This window comes from Hemitrygon akajei, chromosome 14, assembly GCF_048418815.1.
Source record: "Hemitrygon akajei chromosome 14, sHemAka1.3, whole genome shotgun sequence".
Taxonomy (NCBI): Eukaryota; Metazoa; Chordata; class Chondrichthyes; order Myliobatiformes; family Dasyatidae; genus Hemitrygon; species Hemitrygon akajei.
Genome location: NC_133137.1, coordinates 58488171 through 58511962, shown reverse-complemented (window position 1 = coordinate 58511962; position 23792 = coordinate 58488171). Strand labels below are relative to the sequence as shown.

Genomic DNA, 23792 nt, shown 5'->3' with positions numbered 1-23792 from the left:
CTGTTGACATCATTCATTAGGTACCAATGGTTTGACTAGTTACATCCAGAGAATCAGTTTGTTTCCTGTTGAAACTCTGGCTCAGGAATGTTCAAGATTTGAACAGGATACCTCCTGGCTTCATCCATTGCTTATGTCTGATGACAAGCATATTGGCTTCACCTTGAAGCCAGTGTTGATTATGGTGAGAAAGAATGTTTTTTTCCTTCCAAAATAAGGTGTAAGGCACTACCTTGTTCTTTGAACTGCTTTCCTGCCATACTGAGGCTAGTACTATCAACAATCGACAACAGTACTCAAGTATGTGAGAACCTAGTATAGTAAAACTCCTCTGATGACACTGGACAACAAAAATTTTGCTTCCTGAATACTTCTTGGTCTATTGTTTGGATATTGGGCTGCTGATCATGAAAATAACCATGAAATTTTCCAATCATGCACCTTTTTGTTTAATTGCCTATACTTGTTATTTCAATTCATAATTCAAGTCAATTGAAATGTTGCCCACAATGTAAGCTGGGTGGATGCTGCATGGTAGGACAGGTTTTAGAAAAGCTATAAATTTCCATGGAGTATATCTCCAAGATTTAAGATTGTTTGATGTCATTTCTAATACACAAGTGTAAAGGAGACCAAAATAATTATTCCTTTAAGTCTGGCGCAGCATACGAAACACAATAATAAAAAGCACAATAAATATAAATACAAAAGATAGCTTAAATACATTGACTCTATGTCCATAAAGTGATGCTAAGCACAGGAGTATCTGTGCAGAAGGTGACTTTGACACGAAATGATAAATTATTGGCGATGGGGTGGGCAGGCCAGAAACATTTTGTTCTTTTCTGTCTTTGTGACCTTTTATTTTAAGTCAATGGATGAATAGATTGTTTATATATAACAATTAGCTTAGCATGTTGGTAGTCGGCTTATTTAAGTGTGCTTTAATTTGGGTTGAAAGTCCAGTTTTCAGGCCATGAAAAAAAGAATTCCTGCTCAGAGTAATGGTCGGCCCACACAGTTGTAAAAAAAAAATTAGAGGGAGTTTTGATTACATCTGATATTTTAAATTCAGTATAATTTGCTTATATAGTTATAAGAAATATTTTAATGTAAAATAAAAATAAAAATAATGTATATATTTATCTGTCTTTACTGGTAAGGAATCATTTAAGCTGAGTGTCTGGCATTAATTACTGTGAGATTGCAAGCTGCAAAATAGGGTCCCATCATTTTTTGGCCTCAAAATTGAAGTGCACTGGAAAGTCATAAAGGCTAAAATAATTAATACTAAAGTACTTAAGTCACTTACTATCATGTAGCTTATTGTTACACTGGCTTTGAGTACTTTGGAAATGGCAACCCAAGTACAGGTAGGAGTTTGAGGAAACAGGTGGCTAATAGAAATTAAAATTATGCTCAAATTATAGAATAGATTTAAATAAAAAGTGCTTAGCAAATATGACTAGAAACAGACAATTGTGGCTAACTAAGAATTTTATTAGATTAAAAGAAGCTGATAATGTTTCCAAAATAACAATGAGCAAGAGGCTGAGCTTGAAAAATCAGCAAAGGATAATCAAGAAACTGATGGGAAGGGAAATAGAATGAATGTAAGCTAGCAGGAAGTTTAAAATAGATTCTAAGAGATTTTACAACTATACGATAATGGTCCTTTGGAGGTCGATGTGTGGGCAGCTTGGTGAGTTTTGGCATGCAGTTGTTCTCCCAGCTCAATGGATTCAGTGGTAGCTCAATGGATTCAGTAGTATGTGTCATCGCTGACACATACGGGAATCCTAAACTGACATCAGTTTGCGTATGTGTGTCCACATTGAGAATGGCCAGGCCTGTAGGAGGGAAATTGCGTTATAGAAGTAGCAATATGTTTGTTTCAAACAGTTATTATTTGTACATAAATGACAAATTTTCTCTCTGCTGCAATCCCACACATTCAATTTTCTTCAGATCAAACCTGTTTTTAAAAAGTTGCACAATCTTCTAAATTGCTGACTTGGAACAGTGCATTCTACTGTCTTACAGCCTTCAATTTGCAGGCAAAATAAATTTCTTCTAGAATGTCTGGTACACTGTAAAAGGTCAACTGAACGGTCAAAAGCAGTTTTGGTTAGTAGTCCACTGCACAGCAAGGTTTAATTGACGTAGCCATTTCAATTTTTGTAGGCAATATATGCCACCAGTTACCTTTCCTCAAGGTAGGGCAGTCTTGGATATTGGGGAGCTGTAGAGGGACGGGGGTGGGGGGAATGCCCCTTTGCTTAAGCATTGGGAGTGAATGGGAAGAAGCTGACAATTGGATAGGATACTTGGAGAGGAAGAACCTCTCACTGTTAATTGTGGAAACAGATGGAACTGCAGCCTGCTTGGGAAGAAGGAGCATGGGGAAGGGAAGGTACAGGAACCTCAGGACTCACACCTCTGGGTTCAGGAACAGTTATTACCCCTCAACTATCAGGCTCTAGAAGCAGTGGGGATGACTTCACTTGCCCCAACACTGAACTCTTCCTACAACCTATGGAGTCACTTTCAGGTACTCTCCTTCTTATGTTCTCGATGTTTATAGCTTATCCATCCATCCATCTCTCCTTCTCTTTTTTTGTTTTTGTGCATTGGTTGTTTGTCCTGTTGTGACCACTCTTTAATTGATTCTGCTGTTTCCTGGATTTGCTGTGTATGCCTGCAGGAAAATGGACCTTGGGTGGAAAAAATGTATCTTGGCAGTTGACTCACAATTTAGGGTTTTATGTGAAAGAAATTTCAAATCATCTTGTCCATTGACTGTGCAATTAATTTTCTAGTCCAGTTATATTTATTTTGTTTCCTTCTGTAAGTAGCTGTATTCACAATTAATAATTTAATTTATTCAAAGGTGATGTCTGATTTTGATCTTTGGAAGACAGTTTGTTATCTAGTACTTTTTCCACAGCTTACAATGGATTCTAGTTAATTGGAACATATTGGGATCAATGCATTTTGCTCCAATTGGGCAACTGCCCCAATTAACCGAAGTTTCATGGAGTGGTTCCAAAACATATAAGAAAAGACAAACTACCATTTAACTGGGTAACAAGTTATGTATTTATTTGAAATACAGAACATATTAGAGTGCTACCAAAATTACTACACTACTATAAAGTTGTGTATTAGGTCCTTGTATTTATTGATGGTAGAATCAATCCAGTGTACACTGCTGTGTTCTTTTTGATTGCGCGTAAATGAACCAAATCAGCACGGACACCTTCAAACAATGCTTTCGACAATGGCATCTTCCAAATCTTCAGTTTCATTGTAACATTAAAAATGAGTGTCAATTCCTTCAATTTCTTTGTAGTTCCTAAATTGAAGTAGTGAAATGGTTTCATTTTCACTCTCAGCTGTTTCTGGTATCTCCAAGCCTAAATGCTTGAAATTGCAGTAAGCAAAACAGTTATGAATTGTCTGACTCTTTATTACTCGCCAACTTATCAGTGACAAAAATCATTGCTTTTTGAATACAAACACACAAGTGACACCAATTAAAAATTGGTTGCTCTAAGTGCGGTGTAGTGGTTAACAACCACAGAAGTGTACATGGCTGACACTGGTTAGAAACTGTTCGGCAGTACTCTCTGGTCCTAATTAAGCAGCATAATGTCCCTAATAAATGAAGTGATACCCAGCTATTTTCATGATTTGATTTTCTTCTTTAAGAATTGTCCCGAATAAACATCTGCCGTGATTAACTTATGTCCCAATTAACCAACATCCACAGTACATTGTTTGTCTAACTGATGTTTAATGAGTGGATAAGACTAGTTTACTTGGCTATAAGGATTTCTAGATGTGGCTTTCTGTGGTGAGAATGAATACATTTTGGGAGCAAGTCTGAATCCTAGTAGTATTAGAGCTTTTCGTGGTGATGGCAATAATATTAGAGGAGCATGGAATTTTGTAAAATATGAGGATCATTTGAGAGAAATGCTGTTAAATGAGCAAGATTCATTTTTCTGAATGTTAAATTTGTAGTCTTGCAACTACGCAATCAGATTGACCTATTCTGGCCATTTTGCACAAAAAAAACGATATTAGTTTGATAAAGGAAGGATTTCTTAGGCTGTTGAATGCAGTCACTTTTAGTGAGCACTTATCACTTGTAACAACTAGTTAATTGCTGTTTAACAGATGGGCTATTTTTCTGTCTTGACAAATTGACAATGTACTTGAAACGTTTCCTTGGAAAAGATGTTTTTACCTGTTTTAAACTTGGGTGTAAAATATTGCGGTGTGCTATTCATGGAAAGCAACAGGAATAAATCATGCAAAATGAGCTCAGAATCTGCGAAATTAGAAGAAATTTAGCAGGTCAGGCAGCATTTCTGGAAATTTAAATTTTAGCTTCTCCTTCTGAATTCTATGCACCATCCTTTCCGCTATGTGGAGATACCTGTGGACTCTGTCTCAGTCTCTGCCACAGCTCCAGGCCTCTCTCTCTTCCACCTGCTATGGATTTCTCTGAAATTTCATCATCCTTCAGATCTATACCTTCAATTGCTAGTTCTTTGCCTTTCTCGCATTCAGTAAGAATAACAAGATTGCCTTTCTCCAGACCACGGATTATGCCATCTCCAATTCCGGTCCTGTATGCCTCTAGACCAGGGGTGTCAAACTCATTTTAGGTCACGGGCCGGATTGAGCAAAATGGAGCTTCATGCGGGCCGGATCAGTCGGACGCGTGCGAACGCAGCTTTCATTGCCTCCGTTTTTTCAGCCTGCTCTCATGTGTCTCAGTCTCTGCTATAACTACAAAGTGTTTCACTTTACAAATTCCGTTTCTTATGAAGAAGACTGCTGAGCAAGACTGCCGAATAAACACTAAAAACCCTGAAAACCTGGTACCTGAATAAACTCAGCATTAGCCATATCATAAGCCATAGGCGCTTCGATTACTGGGGCCAGCTTTAATAGTAATTAGATATTATCTCGCGGGCCAAAGATAATTCCACCTCGGGCCGTATTTGGCCCGCGGGCCTTGAGTTTGACATATATGCTCTAGACCAGGGGTCGGCAACCTTTACCACTGAAAGAGCCATTTGGACCCGTTTCCCACAGAAAAGAAAACACTGGGAGCCACAAAACCCGTTTGACATTTAAAATGAAATAACACTGCATACAATGTTTTTTTTTGCCTTTATGCTATGTATAAACAAACTATAATGTGTTGCATTTATGAAATCGATGAACTCCTGCAGAGAAAATGAAATTACATTTCTGCATGGAACAAAAACATTTTGAACTCCGAAAAAAAGACGTTGAGTTGAAGGTTACTTTTAAGTAAAATACTCAATGTCTATTTGAGTCCTTCTTGTATTTATGAAAAACGCCGAACTTAAATTGCCCGCCAGCAGCAAACCAAAAATAACGTCAGCCAGCTGTCAACCTGAAAAATAAAAGGACTATTTCACTGAACAATGAAAAAATATGAATATACATAAAATAATAGGCAATTAAAATATTTATCATACTTGGTTAATGGGATTTCTGCTCCTGGACCTCAGCGCACAGCGTCTGCACATCAGGGCTGTATGACGTCACCTTCATCTTTACACAGGATCGCAAGCTGTCATCTGTGAGGCGTGCGCGATGTTTGTTTCTAATAAAGTTCATGTTGGAGAACACCTGCTCACATACATATGTGGATCCAAAGATCGACAGGACTCCAAGCGCATACTTTTTAATGTTTACATAAATGTCGGGGATAGCATTCCATGTTTCGAACACAAGTTTGTCCGGTTTGGGGAGGTTTTCAATATCACTCCATTTGTGATTCTGAGCAAGAACGGCCTTCTGACGGGCAACATCTTCAAGGTCTGCTGTCAAGCGTCTAAACTTGGACACCCATATGTCTTTGTCGGCTATGTCGGCCAGTTCCATCTCAAGATCAGGTTGACTCACACCTGCCAATGCAGTCGTATTCAGTAGGGATGGATGGATGCTTAGGGGAGTGACCGGGAAGGATAATGTGTTTTTTTCCTCTCTGAACTCACAGAAGCGTTTCCCAAACGATGTTTGCATTGCGATGATTGCAGAATGTAAATACTCCGAATTTATCATGTCGTGAGCTTGTTTGAACTCTCTCAAATTGGGGAAGTGAGACAATGTGCCTTTCTGTAAATCTCTGGCAAGCACTGTCAACTTGCCATTTTTATGGTTCTGTCTTTGACAGTCTTCGCAGAGAGGGGCATATCCCTGATTTTCTGCACAATTTCACTCTTGTTTTTAAAGTCCGTGATGTTCTGAAATCTTAATGAAAGATTCTTTTATATATTCACCATCTGTAAACTGCTTCCCGTGCCTGACTATTTCCTGAGCGGCAACAAAACTAGCATATGTAGTTGATTTTCCAGACTTCATCCACTTCTTGAAATGATTTTTGCTCAGATCAACAGTTCCGAAACGGCTTTTTTTCTCTCATCTCCATCCGGATATTTTTGAGCAAAGGCTGCGTGTTTATTCTGGAAATGTCTTGCGACATTTGATTTTTTGTTGTTTGCTAGTCTCTCATTGCATATTAAGCATACCGGTAAACCAGTCTCGTCAGCAGTGAAAGCAAATGAATCTGCCCACGTATCATTAAACGTTCTGTTTTCTTCAGTCACTTTTCTTTTTTTTTTAGAATTCTCCATAGTTAGCCTACCTTGGATCGAAAAATTAAAGAAATCGCGCACTGGCGGGTGTCAGGCATTGGCAGTGGTGACGTATATTAATAGCGACAAAAAACATGTTTTATTTAGATTGTACAAGATCACCATAATCTTCAAATTTAGAATTACATTTCAAAAACTAACAAACTAACATAAAATACATTTTAATTAAATACTCATCATTTATTTTCCAAAGCCACAGGGAGCCGCAGCACAGAGATGAAAGAGCCACATGCGGCTCCGGAGCTGCGGGTTGCCGACCTATGCTCTAGACCATGGCCACTGCCACACCTCCTATTCAGACCTCGATTCAAATGCTTGCCTGCAAACTATGGATCCCACTGTTTTCAACTCCATTTCTGATGGCCCTGGACACCTCCAGACCAAGGCCCTTACTGCCTCCTGCTTGGAACTCCATTCGATCAGAAGCCTCCAGACCGCGGATCCCACTGTCTCCAACTCTAATTCTGATAGTTTACATGGCTCCAGATTGCAGATCCCACTGTAACCAACTCCTGTTCCAATGACCCCAGACTTCTTGGATAGTGAATTACATAGCTTCCATCTCCGGCTTCACCTTGGCTGCCACCACCTCCAGGCTGAGACTTTCCTCACTGTCACTGGGCCCCTGGGCTCCCCTTCCCCCACCACAGCTGTCCAACCCCAAGTCTCTCAGGCTTCCCTGTCACCTCTTGGGTTCTCAGAACCTCCATCTACCTTCCCCCACCACCCCCCTGAACACCCCAACCATCCCCTTTCTGATGTCAGCTCAAATCCCTGCTGTGTTTTCACCATTCTGTCCGGCCTTACCCTCTCTGAGGTGGAACATTCTGTCCTTGGCACAGGCCTTTAATCCCCTTTGCCCGGCACTCAGTGAGTTCTGTGCCGGCCACGATGCCTAGCTCTTCTATCGTTGCTTCCATCTCCAAGACCACTGCTTTGGCCAGAATTCCCCACCCTGCACAGATGACCCCTATTCCTGTGTCCAACTCTTCTCTTCTTGGACATCCCACTCTAGTTCTCTGCCTGCACTGGATTTCTTCATCTTAAATTGCTGACGAGACATCAACTAGCTTGACCTCAGCACTCCTTTCTCCTCCTCGAACCTTGCCCCGCCCCGGAATGTTATGCTTTCCCCTCTCTCCACACCAATCCCAACCTCAGCATCAAACCTGCAACCGAAGGGACTGCTGTTGTCATGTGGTGGGATGACCTCTACCTTGGTGAGGCCAGGCAGCAACTTCAAGACATATCTTACTTGCCCCTTGAAAAGGACTTGGCTCTGGACCATCAGGTCACTGTTTCCCACACCACTACTAACCTCATCAACTCTGAAGATCTCACATCCAGTGCCACCAGACTTATAGTTCCTTACCCTGCACTACTCGTTTCTACCCACTACCCGAGATCTACAAATCTGACTGTCCGGGTAGGCCATTGTCTCTGTCTGCTCCTACCCCACTGAATTTGTGTTTGCATACTTTATCTCCATTCCATCGCTCTTGGTTCAGTCCCTTCCCACCTACATTTGCGACATTTCACATATTCTCATTCTCCTCAACAACTTTCAATTTCCTGGCCCTGACTGCTTTATTTTCACTATAGATGTCCAGACCCTATACACTTCTGTCCCCAACAAGAAGGCCTTAAAGCTCTGCTTCTTTCTTGACAAAATACCCAACCAGTTTCCCTTCATCACCGTCCTCCTCTATCTGGTAGAACTAGTCCTCACCCTCAACAATTTCTTGTTCGGCTCCCAATTTCTCCAAACTCAGGGAATAGCCATGGGCCTCAGCTATGCTTGCCTTTTCATTGGGTACGTAGAACAATCCATGTTCCATGCCTTGCTTGGCAATGCTTCCCAAATCTTTCTTTGCTACATTGAGGACTGTATTGGTGCTGCTTCATGCACCCATGCTGAGCTCATCAATTTCATCAACTTTGCACGCAACTTCCACTCTGCCCTTAATTTCACTTGGTCAATTTCTGACACCTCTCTCTCCTTTCTTGGTTTCTTTCTGTTTCCATCTCTAGGGACAAGTTGTCTACTGACATCTTTTGTAAACTTAAAAATTTCCACCGCTACCTTGACTGTACCTCTTCTCAATCTGTCTTCTGTAAAAATAGTATTCCCTTTTCTCAGTTCCTTTGTCTTCACCACATCTGTTGCCAGGATGAGGCTTCCTTTCCCTTCTTTAAGGAATTTCTTTGAAGAACAGGATTTCCATTCCTTCACCATTGATGCTGCCCTCACCCGCATCTCCTCCATATCCTGGGCATCTGTGCTCACCTCATCTTCCCGCTGCCTTAATAATTGTATTATTTCTCTTGTCTTTACCTACCACCCCATGAGCCTCCATATCTAACCAACCTTTCTCCACAAATTTTGCTATCTTCAGTGAGATCCTACAACCAAACACATCTTTACTTCCTTCCCACTGCCTGCCTTCTGCAGTGATTGCTCCCTTCATAATTCCCTTGTTCATTTGTCCCTCCCACTAATGTCTCTCCCCGCACATATCCCTGAAAGCAAGAGAAATGTTATATTTGTCCATTCACCTCCTCCCTCACCTCCATTCAGGGTCCCAAACAGTCCTTCAAGATGAAGCAACATTTTACTTGGGAATCTGTTGGGTCGTCTATTGTATCTGGTGCTCCCGATGAGGTCACTTCTACATTTGTGAGACCCAATGAAAATTGGGTAACTGCTTTGTTAAATACCACTGGTCCATCTGCAAAACAAAATTTCCCAATGGCTAGCCGTTTTAATTTGTATCCTGCTGTTCTGACATGTTGGTCCATGGCTTCCTCTTCTGCCACAATGAGGCCACTCTCAGGGTGGAGAAGCGTTGCCTCATTTTGCCCAGGTAGCCTCCACTGTAATGGCATGGATGTTGATTATTCCATCTGGTAATTTTTTTCTCTTTTGTTTTTCTTTCACCCTTCCATCTTCTATTCCCTACTCTGACTTCTTACCTCTACTCCTCACTTTACCTTGGTGCTCCTTCTTCCCTTTCTCTTATGGACCACTCTCCTCCTACCAGATTTCTCCTTCTACCCCTCTACCTGTCTAACCCACTTGGCTTCAACTATCACCAAGAATAACATCTAGCTTATCATTCTTCCCCTCCCCCCACCTTTTCATTCTGGCATTTTCCAGCTTCCTTTCCAGCCTTAATGAAGGATCTCGGCCAGAAACATCAAATATTTATTTATTTCCATGGATGCTGCCTGACCTGCTGAGTTCCCCCAGCATTTTGTGTGTGTTGTTCTGGATTTCCAGCATCTGCAAAGTATCCTGTATTGGAAGATAATCTGTTTACTCTAGTTATGCTGCAGAATTTGCCTTTTTCATAGTTTCTCTTGCTGTAGCACTTTATTCGTCTCTCCACATTTTAAGTGTTTTGTTTCAGGTGTTTATTTCAGGAAATATCTGGAAATCAGCTATTACTTCAAGTTTAGTAGCTGTGGCTCATTTTTACTGGCCCCTGAGCATGCTCAAAACATTTATCAACATCTTGATATTGTAAAATTACAACAGCATTGTTTTTATTCAAAAATTTCAGGCAGTAAAGTAAGATAGAACTGTTAAAATTGAAGTATTTATAGAAGATATCACAGAGCTGGTTCAGAGGGCAAAATAACTGTACTAATAAATGTGATTCACTGGTATCTAAATGTGATAAATGCGCATCACCATGTTTCAAATGCATCTTTTTAATTGAAGATGAATTGCAAAGAGAATTCACAGCTTATTGAAGGTTTCTATATAACTACTTCCTTTTGTTTAACCTGTCAAATATCCTGAAAGGAGGATGCTTGGTGGTTTTCCACTTTCATAAGAAAAAGTCTGTTGGATTATAAGGGGAAATTTTGCATTCTAAAAGAAGTTTGTGAAAATATTTGGGATCCAAAAATGATTGGAATTGATGATTATATTGCTATTTGCCTTACTTTTAACTAACTTTTTTTAAACTTTTTTTAATTTATACTTCTCCTAATATTTATATATCTATGCGCTTGCAATGCCACTGTGACACTGTAATTTCCTTTGGGATCAATAAAGTATTTAATCTATCTATTTGGTAGAAATTTTAGTGATAGATTTGCTGTATGTAATACATTTAAAATGTTCCTGTTTTAAATCTCATTATTTCTAATTACTTCCCCTAGAGGTTGCACTTATGCAATTTGGAGAAAATGTAATTTCACCTTAATGGGGCTTCTAGTTGTGGAATAATGTTACACTTGAGAATTGATAAGCTTCAGTTTATGATGAAAAATATTTTGTAGTATTGCATGATCACTTAAAGCTGCTCAAAATAAATGTATGTTTTTATTTGAGAACTGAATAAATTGCTGCTAATTCATTTGTTCTGTATAAATAGCGTAATCCTTTTTTATATGCACAAGTTCAGGTTTTGTACAAGTTAAACTGTTAGAATGCTCTTAGAAAAGGTTTAGGGTTTGAGGCAGTCTTCATTCACGATGTTTCCCCTGTAAATCCTATTGTAAATGAACATAGATTATGTCATTAATTCTGTGCAGATTAATTGAATAGATTTCAGTATTCAGAAGGGCACCTTCAGAATTTATGATACAGAATGTACCACAGATGACGATAAGCTATGTTGATATCTTTTGTACTTGAAAATAGTTTGCATATTCTACTAGTAACTTATTATTTTTTAAAAGTATGTTATAGAAGTAGACTTAGAAACGTACAACAATTTCAAGTTCAAAGTTTACAGTAAATTTATTATCAAAGTACATATGTCACTATATGCAACCCTTAGATTCATTTTCTTGTGGGCATACTCAATTCTATAGAATAATAATTATGAAAAACCACCCAACTAGGATGTTCAACAAGAGGATAGGAGACAATCAACTATACGAATACAAAAAGAAGAAATAATAATAATTATAAATAAACAAACAATAAATATCAAAAACATGAGATTCAGGAGTACTTGACAATGAGTCTATTGGTTGTAGGAGCATTTCAATGAACATTTCAAATTATTCACAACTGAATTTAATAAAGTCTAATTTTATCAGGATTGTAAGAATTATTAAATGTTTATTTGCAGCACGCTTTGTTATAGATATCATACTCTTGTCTTTGTTTTTTGATACCTTGTAACTATTGTCCGGAATTACAGCCCACATGTTTTTATTGAATGTGTTGTCATGTTTCTTCAGGGCTTTCAGAATCTCCAGGTGTGAGTTGCTAGTTCTGTTGCTATGTAATTAATTCCAACATTTTGTTAAAGACTTTATTTTTGTATGAGGCTAGTGAAAAATAAGAAATTTGCAGTAACACTTAAATAAACTATTGAAGTTACTTGACTTTCAACTTAGCCTACAGAATTGTGCACCATATCTTGCAACCAAAACAAAATTTAGGTCTGATATTTTGTAACAGAATTAATTTCCAGCAAAATTTAATTGGGCTCCATAGAAGAAGGTAATATCTGATGAAATATTCATATGCAACACTGCATTCTTGAATACGTTGAACGTATCTTGTTTATAAATCAGAAGTACTTAGATAGCAGCTGAGAACATTCAAGCAACTAGAGGATCTGCAATTAATTCGCAATCGTATTGAAGTTGATCTATTCCTGACCATTGTTGAATCAGGCGAAATGTTACTGGGAATGAAAACCATGTCAAGTGTTTCACCTTCACAAGCACATATCAATTAAAACTCCATTTCTCTGTGGGGTAAAGTCCTGGTTTGGTTTCACTCCTGACCAGAAAAGGTTAGACAGAGTACCGTAGATTCCGGACTACAGAGCGCACCTGATTAAAAGCCGCTGGCTCTAATTTTAGAAAGAAAATCAATTTTTTACTTGTACAGGCCGCACCGGATTTTCGGCCACAGGTGTCCCACGTTGTAATATGAGATATTTACACAGAAAGATATTACACGTGAGGATTTTTTAACTTTTAATTAAATCCATATGGTAACATAAACAAATACATATTGCAAATGCTTTTTTTCGAACCGTGCCTGTAACGCGGCTACTTTTAAATATACGTTGCGTATACTTTTTTACTGAACAACATTCCAATATCTCCTAACGACTGGTAAAAAATATATATACTGCAGCCTACCAGGAAAAGTTATTGATCGCCTTTAACTTAAAAGCAGCGTTTTCGCTCCGCCGCTCGCCCCCCGCCGTCCCGTTTATCGCAAACCGGCATTTTTCCCACAAGACGCGGCGAAACCGGGTGTGACGTCATAGCATCCCGCGATGTAGTACAGAAAACAAATATAGTTAAAACACTTCTAACTTTAACTAGAAAATGAATTACTAAGCGAAAATATTATAAACTAAATAACTGCCATAAAGGCAGCACAATGCTTTTCTTCGAGTGTTTTCCATGTTGATGAGGGTGAGTACAAATGACCGATTTACAATAATTTAATTGTGAAAGTGCGCTTGATTTATCGTACAATTTCATTGGACCTCTGTGAACTACTCATCAATTTTATTGGTCTACTGTTACGAGGCAAAATGTTTTTGGCGGCATGAAAAAAATCGTGTATTAGCCACTCTGTATTAAAGGCCGCAGAGTTCAAAGCTGTTCAAAATGTGGGAAAAAAGTAGCGGCTTATAATCCGACATCTACGGTATCTATCTTGAATAGCGGCCTTTCCTTCTGCCCTTGCGGCATTTTTGCCCCCAACATTCGGACATGGCTCTTTTTGCAACAGCTTTCACCTTGCCTTATTTATCTCTAGAAATGAAAATCTAGCACAATCCCACATGTTCTCCTCTTGTGTATTCATGATCTCAAGAGAGAGTTCTCCTCTTCAACAAAACTTAAGGTAATTCAAGTCACAATTAAAACTGACAGTGCCAGAAGTGCTCAGCATTAGCATTTCACATCAATGCTGTCCTACCAAAACTTATTCACATCTATGCTATTCACATTCAAACTCTCAACATCATCCTTGTGCTTAAATGCAGTCTAAGTTAAGTAAAACTATGATTTTAAAAATTTTCAAACATTTTTTAAAATCCTTCCGTGGTCAGTCCTGTAGCTTCCAAACCAGCTCCCAAATCTGCAGCTCTATGCTCCTTCAGTTCTGACCTCTTTTCATCAAATTTAATTATTATCAGTGGTCATACCTTCAGCTATCTACCACTGAACTCTGGAAATCCCCTCCCTTCTCATTCTTCCACTATTTGACTTCTCTTTCCTCCTTCAGGGCATTCCTTAAAATTTACATTTATTCAACTATGCTATTGGTTATCTGTATTTTATGTCCTTTTTTGAGCTATGGTTTATTTTAAAGTGATGCTGGATACATGGAAGCTGATTATTTCCAATGCTCATTTGGTAATAACTAAAATCAACCCATATTTTCTTTTACATTATTTTAAAAATGTATTTCCTCTTACACAATTCCAGAGCATCGTTGTTAATTTTTGCCTGCTATGCACCTTGAGTTTTTTAATATTGCTGTCTGTTATCTGAATGTCCAGTGCCTTTGGAATGTTGTGAATACACCATTTGTAATATACATTTGATGGCTAAGTTCATTTCTGCAAAATGCAAATTACTTAAGCAACATTGAATCGTTGAAAAAAAATGTAGTGCTAACATCTGTTATGTTGTACTAATAAATATAATCTAATGTTATACTAGGCTTATCTCCTAACCAAAACAATGTATTTTATAAGATGATAAAGCTGCAGAATCAATTTATGTGTACAACAAAGGGTGCTAGAATGCTTAAACTTGGGTAATTAAATCTTACTACTTTCAATTCACTTAGCCTGTTCCAATTAGAGAAACACAGATCCCATATGGAATACTAAAATGTTCCCAAAACAATCTCATGGTTATTAGTGAACAGTAAATCTAAATGTGCTATTTAAATAGTGTGTGTATACTCTGGCATCTAACCATCTGATCTTCCCAGTGTTACATACTCCGTAACTGGGTGTCTGACCAGCAGAGAAAGAAGAATCCGTTGGAGTCTGGTGGTACTATATTTAAAGGTGTTTATTAATAAAAATAAGCAAAACCATATCAATAATGCAAATATACATATAACACAAGGTAGCAGTAATAAACCTGAAAGTGTAGGAATAATAATAATAAGCAATAATAAACAAGCTCTATCGATGTCTAGGGGTAAATGAATTGTCATAGAATATAAAGTTCAGTTAAGTTCATGAGTGCTGAGGTAGTTATGCTTGTTGAGTGTTAATCGTTGGAGAGAGAGAGAGAGAGAGCGAGAGATTAAGCAGTTGCAGTCAGCAGACCTTCCTGTTGCATTTTGATTCTGTTGCACCGTTGATGTGGTGGTCATTCAGCTATGACCCCTCCGTCCTTCTGCGAGACCGTTCTTCTGTGGTGGACTCGTCACTCGGGCATGAGTGGACACACACACGTCCCCATTGGCCCTGCTGTAACACTGAGTTTTACTGACCGATCTCCTGGTTCGGTCTCCGAAGCCCCCACCTTCCTTGTGGGTTCCAGCACTCAATCAGTGTCCACTGGCGTGTCTGGAGGGTGTCTCTCCAGACCTGTCTTTTTATCCCTACTAACGGGGTCTCAGCTATCCATCAATTCTGAATGACTGTGTCCATCAAATCATGCCACTCCTACAGTCCACTGAGGAATGTTAACGAGCAAACTATTGTCCTTGCAGCGAAACAGTAAATAATTCAAAAGGAGTCACAATACAGTTAATCAGCAATCTCGCTCTCACTCTCTTATCTGTCGCAGATGTTCTTGCCTGTTTTTCGTCTCTCTTTCTCATGGTCAGCATAGCAACAGTAATAGTTCATGGTTCTCAGGGGGGAATGGTTAACTCTTTACCCCATTGTCCATCAGGTCTGTTCATCACTCATAACACCAGCAACCCATGCGCTTGAAGTAGAACCGACAAAAGTAAAACCTTTTTTGTTCATATTGCAAACCAAAGGCATGCTGCAAGGGGTAGATTTTAGCTCTTCTCAAGTGAAGACTAGATACAGTAATCTTCTGCTAAGCCAGAGAATAACAATCTGCACAGATTGTCATAAAGTTCTTGAAGTGATCATCATAGTTATGACTCCTGAAGTTAGACAAATGTTTATTCTCCATTTGCTCATTTTCTTGAAATCATGAAGATATGACATCCACTATATTGTCTCATGTTAAAAGGTGTATTGCTTTTCAGGTAATTTTACTGAGATTTTTCTCCCCCTACAGTTAGTAGAGTTTGAAATAAGAGATTGTCCTCTGGGCTTATACTTACTGGAATTGAAAAATTAAGGTCCCTTTGACAGAATAGATTCGGAAATGTTATTTCTTCCTGGTGGTGGAGAGTTTAGAACAAGGGGTTTAGGATTGTCTGTATAGAGTTGAAGATGAGAATATATTTCTTCATGCACAGATTGTAAATCTATGAACTCTGTACCACAGAGGCTTCAGGAGTTTTTTTTTGGCAGGATTGAGACTGAAGGACAATTGAAACTTGGGGAATCTGGAAATTTGATAGAACAAGAAAATTGCCTTGAAAGGGATCGACCTAACGCAGAATTGAAACTTGTTGCATTGAGTGTCTGCAGAAAAAAACAGCTGACAACCTTGTGCATTCCTTTGTAGCTCCTGACATCTTCCTTCCTTTCTTCATCATCTCTTATTTGTCCTTCCCTGAAATCTACAATGCTATTAAGTACTCTCAAATCTCTCCACTCATAATCACTGGGGACAATTCACAGTGGCCAGTTAACCAGCCAATCTACATGGCTTTAGGGTGTGTAAGGAAGCCAGGGAAAACATGCAAACTCCATATAAAGAGCACTGGCATCCCTGGGTATGTTTTCTGTGATGTTCTGAGAGTCCTTCATTTTTTTTTCCTGTAGAAAATGGCAGTGGTCGTTTGTTGTATTCTGCATTTCTAGCTTTTGTGTGCAGTATTAAGACGGAAGTCCATGAAAAATGGGAAATCCAAATAATTATACTGTATTTCCCTTGAACCTGGGAATACACAAGTGTAGTATTAATCCCACCACTGATTGCTCATTAATGTCAAATCTCTATTTTCTGTTTAATGAATTCAGGTCTTAAAAATTAACAAGCATTCATTTTAAAATAAAGGCAATACTTTAAATAAAGCTTTTAGTTGACAATAAAGTATAAACTAAATATTTATTTTATAAATTATTAATAAAATTTAAAGAGCATTCTTTTGAAAATATCAAATTAATACCTTCAGCAAATCATACGCTTCTTGACTTTGAATTGTATTGCTAACAGGTTTGAGTAATTGTTACTGTTATCAGCAAATTATATTGACATGATACACCATTTCAAAGTCAGTCAAGTTGTTATATGCACAAGTATATGTAAGCACAGAGGCAATGAAAAACTTGACTTGAAACAGCATCACAGGCACATAGCATCAGATACACAATATTCACAAGGAAAATATAAGTTAAACATAAATTGTGCATACAGTACTTACAAGAAATAACAATTAGAACTAAAAATACAGAGTCTATTGTAGTGCAAAGTCGTCATGCTAATGCTGTAGTGAACTAGTGAATAAAATAATGCAGGTTGCTTAAGAGCCAAATGGTTAAAGGGAGTAGCAGTTCTTGAACCCAGTGGTGTAGGACTTTAGGCTTCTATACCTCCTACATAATGATAGGTTTGAGAAGATAGCATGACCTGGATGATGGGATCTTTGATAATGTGTGTTGTGTTCTTGAGGTAGCATCTCATGTAGATACTACCGATGGTGGAAAGAGATGTACCCATCTTGAGTCTACGACTCAGCAGCTTCTGGTATTGCTGTGCATTTGGATGACCATACCAGACCCTGATGCAATCAGTCAGGATACTTCCAATAGTACATCTGTAAAAGTTTAAGTGTTAAGAAACTTGGCAAATCTCTTTAATCTTCTGAGAAAATAAAAACACTGATGTACCTTCCTTGTGATTACATCTATGTGCTTGGTATCTGATATGTTAACACCCAGGAATTTAAAGCTGCTGACCCTCTTTACCACTGATTTACAAAAATAGACAGGTACATTTTCTGCTTCCTTTCCCTTCCTGAAGTCAGTAATCAGTTCTTTAGCTGTACTGACATTGAATGAAAGCTGCTTGTTGATTTGCCATTTAGCTAGTAAGAAAGGTATAAAAATTGTATATGGGGCCTGGAAAATGCCTGAATTTCCCTGATTCATTTGGAACCTCAAAGTCTTTTTTTGCTTTGAGGTTTATCTGGGAAACCAAGCTGGCAATACCATCTTTTATTGTCCATCTATGATTATCCACTAGTTCGTACTGAGTTGCTTCCTTGAAGCATTGTCCTCCTTCTGATGAAAGTATGTCCACAGTATTATTGAGTAGGGGTATCCAGGATTTAACCCCAGCAAGTGATCAATGAACAGAGATGTATTTTGAAGAGTTAGGATGGAAGTTTGAAAGAGAAAATGCAGGCCATGTTCACATCAGTATTCTTATCAGTTTGCTTGTAGATGGTGGAAAGTCTTTGGAGTGCCATAAGGTGAGCAACTTTCTTGAAGACACTCCTTCAACTTGATCTCGTGTCTACAGTATTATTGTGACTAATTGTGTTAAATAGGTGTTATCTTAAGTCTTTCAAGACAGCATTGTTTAGTATACTATAGATTTGTGTAATTGCTGTTCCTTTTCTGAAATAAAATTTGATTATTTTAAATCATTTGGGTACCATGAGGTACTGTATCTTCAGAATGGATGCTATACTTAAAGTTGCCACTTTGGTTTAGAATACAATAAATTTAAGTCAATATCTTTCATCTGTATGTGCTTGCATCAGTAAGTGTAATTTGTATTTTGTGCTATGTCTTGGGAGAACAACTGAAGTGTTTCCTCTGAATTTCTCGTTGTACTACTAATTTGCCTGTGAACTGTCAACAAAGTAAGTCCATATACAGCCAATTAGCATAGTTGTTCTGACAGCATAAGTTATAGATATGATAGAAGTAATCAATATTACAGTTTTTTAAGATGCTATCTGGCAGCCAACACTGACTGGTCTGACAAAGTCGATCTGCTATGAGTTCATCTGGCCCTATTTGCAGGAATGTACAGCTGAAGATCAATGTAAACAGTGGCCTCTAATGAACTAAATGGTACTGTTGCAGTTAGTCAGCTGATATCCATGATTTACAAGGAATGGGACAGTAATCACTGAAACATCCCTTGTTATTGCTTCCTCCATTTTGCACTTAAAACCTGATAGATTTCCAACTTTACTTATTTATATATACGTTAATCAATCTGAAACAGTAAATGTTTATCTCTTCACACATGGTGCCCAAACTGCAGTATATAAAGAGGACGTTCAGTTTTTTTTATTATTGTGTTCATACTCTAAACATTAAGATGCACTGCCTGTATGTCATACGAAGATGGGGTAATATCTATTTATTTATTTAGCGTTCTACTGCGAAGTGGCCCTTCCTCCCCTTTGAGCCATGCGGTGCCAGCAATCCCCAAAAACCCCATTAACCCTAACCTATTCATGGAATAATTTACAATGCCCTATATGTTTTGGACTGTGGGGAGAAACCTGAGGACCTTACAAATCACTGATGTGGAAGTTAGAGACAGGTTAATCCCCAAGGAGGATGCTGATGGCAGTGTGTTGTGAAACTGTCAAATAGAGGCAAGCACATTTTAGCTTAAAAACTGGCTATGTTCTGAAGCTGATCTTACCAAAATGCTTCACAACCCAAGCAGGAGAAAATGTGAAGTCCTGTCCTGATTGTTTACTTTGTTAATATTATCTTTCCTTTTGTTATGTTATATGCTGTACATGAGGCAACTTAACAAGATAAAAGCCCTGTTTGGCTGCCAGTGACTGGTGGTTTACCGCAGGGTTGGTATTGGGACTGTTTCTTTTCATGTTATATTTGGATCACGGAATTGATGGCTCAGTGACCAAGTTTGCCAATGATATGAAGATGGATGGATGGGCTGGTAGTGTTGAGGAAGCACAGAGTCTGCAGAAGGACTTGGACAGATTGGGAAAATGGGCAAAGAAGTAGCAGATGGAATATAGTGTAGGGAAATGTATGGTCATGCACTTTGGTAGAAGGAATAAAGTTGTAGACTTCCCTAAATGGGGAGAAAATTCAAAAATTAGAGGTGCAAAAGGGCTTGAGAGCCCTCATGCAGCATTCCCTAAAGATTAACTTGCAGATTGAGTTGCTTGTGAGTAAGGCAAATGCAATGTTGGCATTCATTTCAAGAGGACTAGAATATAAAAGCAAGGATGTTATGCTGAGGCTTCATAAAGCATAGGTCAGACCCCACTTGGAGCAGTTTTGGGCCCCTTCCCTAAGAAAAGATGTGCTGGCATTGGAGTGGGTTCAGAGGAGATTAATGTGAATGAAAGGTTTAATATATGAGGACAGTTTGATGGTTCTGGGCTTGTACTCACTGGAATTTAGAAGAATGAGTGGGGTTGTGGGGGTGGAGGGAGGAAGAGGAATCTCATTGAAACCTATTGAATATTGAAAGGCTGAGATAAAGTGGATGTGGACAGGATGTTTCCTAGATTAGGTCAGCCTAGGGCCAAAGGGCACAGCCTCAAAATAGAGAGATGAGATGAGGAGGAATTTCTGTAGCTTGAGTGTGGTGAATCTGTGGAACTCAATGCCAAGGACAGCTGAGGAGACCAAGTCAATGAGAATCTTTAAAGCAAATTTTGATAGGTTCTTGATTAGTCAGAGAATCAGTTATGGAGCGAATGCGATTGAGAGGGATAACAAATCAGCCATGATGGAGTGGTGGAGCAGACTCAATCGGCTGATTAGCCTAATTTTGCTCCTATGTCTTATGGTCTTTTCTGGTACCTTATTTTTTAGCCCTTAATATAACCAATGAGAGAACACAGTCTAAACATAATTCCTCCTCTTCATGCTACACAGTTCTTCAAGTACCCTTGGTAGACAAAGAAAAATAAAATGGACAGCTGTTCTAACCTACTCCCTCAGATTACTGCTACAGAATTAAGCTTAAAAGGACATCCTTAGTAAAACTATATTCACCCTGTCACTTTACCAATGGCACATTTCTGTTTCTCTGCCATATTTTCTGTCATGCCAATTTCAAAAACCTCACTTTTGTATTTCTATCTATAATTCCTATAGACAGGTCAATAACTAATTTTTTTTTTTACATGGAAGGAAAACAAACTATAACAGAATTCTTACCAGTGTCTATAAGGGGATCGAGAAAGGTCTCTTCCATGAGATGTAGCAGGTGCTTGCAATGAAATGGTGACAAAACTATTATAGCAGTGGATTGAAGAATTGGGCGTATAAATAATTAGAGATTTGTACTGTGATTTTAAGAAAACATTCCTGATTGGTATTTACTTGTGTGACCTTCATGTTTTTTGGGAAAAAAGAATTTTAAGGAAACACAAAACCAAAGCATCAATTACTAATTCCATCATTTTGAGATGAATCTAAGTTGCTTTAGTTCCATCTCATTTTTGATATTTTGTTTTCTGGAATAGGGAAAATATTAGCAAAATTTGTTAATGTTTTAAAGCTAAAGCTTTCAATTAATGCTAAAAGGATTTATGTTGGAGGTTCTTTATTCATGGGACTCACCACCTGTATTACTGACGCAGCATTTAGACATACATCTCTAATTCATGATCTGAATCTTATCGAGAGCTTTTATTTCTGTCTGCGTCACACAATCGTGAGTCATTCTATTCAGTTTTGCAAGTATTTTAATTACGTCCTTTAATAAATGTTAGTCCTGTGTTACTGAGTAGTGGGTGTTAAGTACTGGTAAAATAAGGATTCAAAGATAGTGGTTTAAATTTATTTTTGAATGATTCTGAATTATTTTGATGAAGTACAATTAACACACAAAAGTATGGATAGTGACTTTTAAGGTAACAATCTTTGAAAGTATTTAAGTATTTTAAGTATTCTGTTGGTGCTTTTGTTCTACTGAGAGAGATTATTGGTAGTAATCAGTGAACATTATACTGATCTATAGTGGAGGTGTACAGTGGATTTACAGTGCTTTAGTGTTGCTCCTAAAAATGCACTGTTCTCTGCTTTGAGAATAGTTACACAGTGCCTACAGTTGTCAAGCTGAAGCAGTGTGCAATTTCGGTGAAATAATGCTCTTTAAAACTTTTCTTGGGTCAATCACTTAGCAAGTATTTTCTTGCTGCATTGATCACAATTCTGGAGTACTGCTACTTCGTCTCATTCTTGTTGAATAAGGCTCGTTGGTGGTCACCAACTTCAGACATTAGTGTTGTGGTATCAATTGATTTATTTCCATTACTGGCCAATTTTTCATATTTTTAAAACTTAATTCAAAGCATATATACAGATAGTTCGGAAGTAGAAATTGTGGAATGCAATGATTTTTGTACAGAATGTTCACTCATCTGTACCTGGGAGCTTTCATCATCTTAATTCCCTGTATTGCTCATGTGAAAAGTAATTATAAATAATGTGTGATAGGTATTAAATACAAGTTTATTGTAAAGAATACATGTTATGCTTTTTTATGATCTTGGGGTTCACAAGCAATTTTATGCCCACTGAAATACTCAATATGTTTCCATATTTCTTTGTTATATAAATGGAGGCTTAATCATCCTTGTGAGTCTGTGCTGGCTCACAGAGCAATTCCATTTTCCTGTAATCTATTCTTTCCATCAGCTCCCCTCCCCATTCTTGCACTTACCCACACTAGAGGCAGTTTTAATTAGCCATTTAACCAACTGAATCATACATCTGAGCAACTGGAGGTAACCTATGTGGTTGCAGAGCTAATGGAGATGCCACACAAATGGTACTGAAGGTAACTGGGTCACTGGGCTGTGAAGCAGCAACCTACAGTGCTGCCCACTCTTACTATCTGGTATAAAACAGTTTGCTTTTAACAAGATAGTAGGCCTCTGTTAGTCTCGATAGACCATGGATTTGCGCCTTGGAAAGTTTCCAGGGCGCAAACCTGGGCAAGGTTGTATGGAAGGCAGGCAGTTGCCCAAGCTGCAAGTCTCCCCTTTCCACGCCTTGGAAGGGCATTCGGACCCATACAGCTTGGCATCAGTGTCGTCGCAGAGCAACGTGTGGTTAAGTGCCTTGTTCAAGGACACACAAGCAGCCTCAGCCAAGGCTTGAACTAGCAACCTTCAGATCACTACGTGCCAACACTTTTAGCAAGATACTATAAATGATAATGAGATAGATTAGGTAGTGTGTTCTCAAATTTTGCTTGAGGAATAAAAGGTGGTCAGGATACTGGGATAATTCCCCTGCTCACCTTCCAGTTGTACTATGTGAGAAATTGCATCCATCATTGAGTGGACTTAGGACATCAGGGTAAGATAATGTTTCACCCAAGATGGCTGATAGGAATCAAATCCACATTTACCTGCATTGAATAACCATTGAGTTATGTGCTTAAACTGAAGATCTTCTGACTAAACACAGTGAATAAAACCTGATTATTTTCCAACCTTGTGATGAAAGATCATCAGCCTAAAATATTTAACTCTTTTTGTGTCTTTCCAGATACTACTCAACTTTGAGTATTTCCAAAACATTTTGCATTTGCTGCATTTTAATTAAGTATCTTGTATTGTTCAAAGTCTGCAACAATCTGAAAATGATGGGTGCGATAAATAAATATTTAAATTCTGCAAGGCTATTTGCCTCTGTGAAATTAGTTAACTTGTAGTAGTTATTTAAATTGATCTGAACTTCTACTATAAGATCACACTCTTTAAAAAAAGACTCATGTGGAATTACCTTGATGTGCTTTCCAGTAGACTGACTGGTTGTAGTTTGTTGACGTGAGGACCTTTTTTTTTTTGAAAAGATACTTTTTCCTCATTTCGTGTAACCGATTAACTCAAAAGAAAATTGAAGTGTTTGCATTGAAAGCACGCATATTTTGAAATCCTGAATTTGCATTTTATGAAAAAGGAAACGGTGAATAATCTGGGGCTTTTTTCCATGGATGTCATAAATATAGATATATCCTGGCTTGTGAACAGGTTCTGTTTTTACAGATGTTCATAAGCTGATTGTG

At 38.3% G+C, this 23792-nt stretch overlaps 1 protein-coding gene across 10 annotated transcripts in view; it reads left to right on the top strand.

The window, feature by feature from the left end:
* Positions 1-23792, top strand: part of plekha5 (pleckstrin homology domain containing, family A member 5) — a 294707-nt gene that overhangs the window by 67555 nt on the left and 203360 nt on the right. The gene's annotated exons all lie outside the window — the stretch shown is intronic.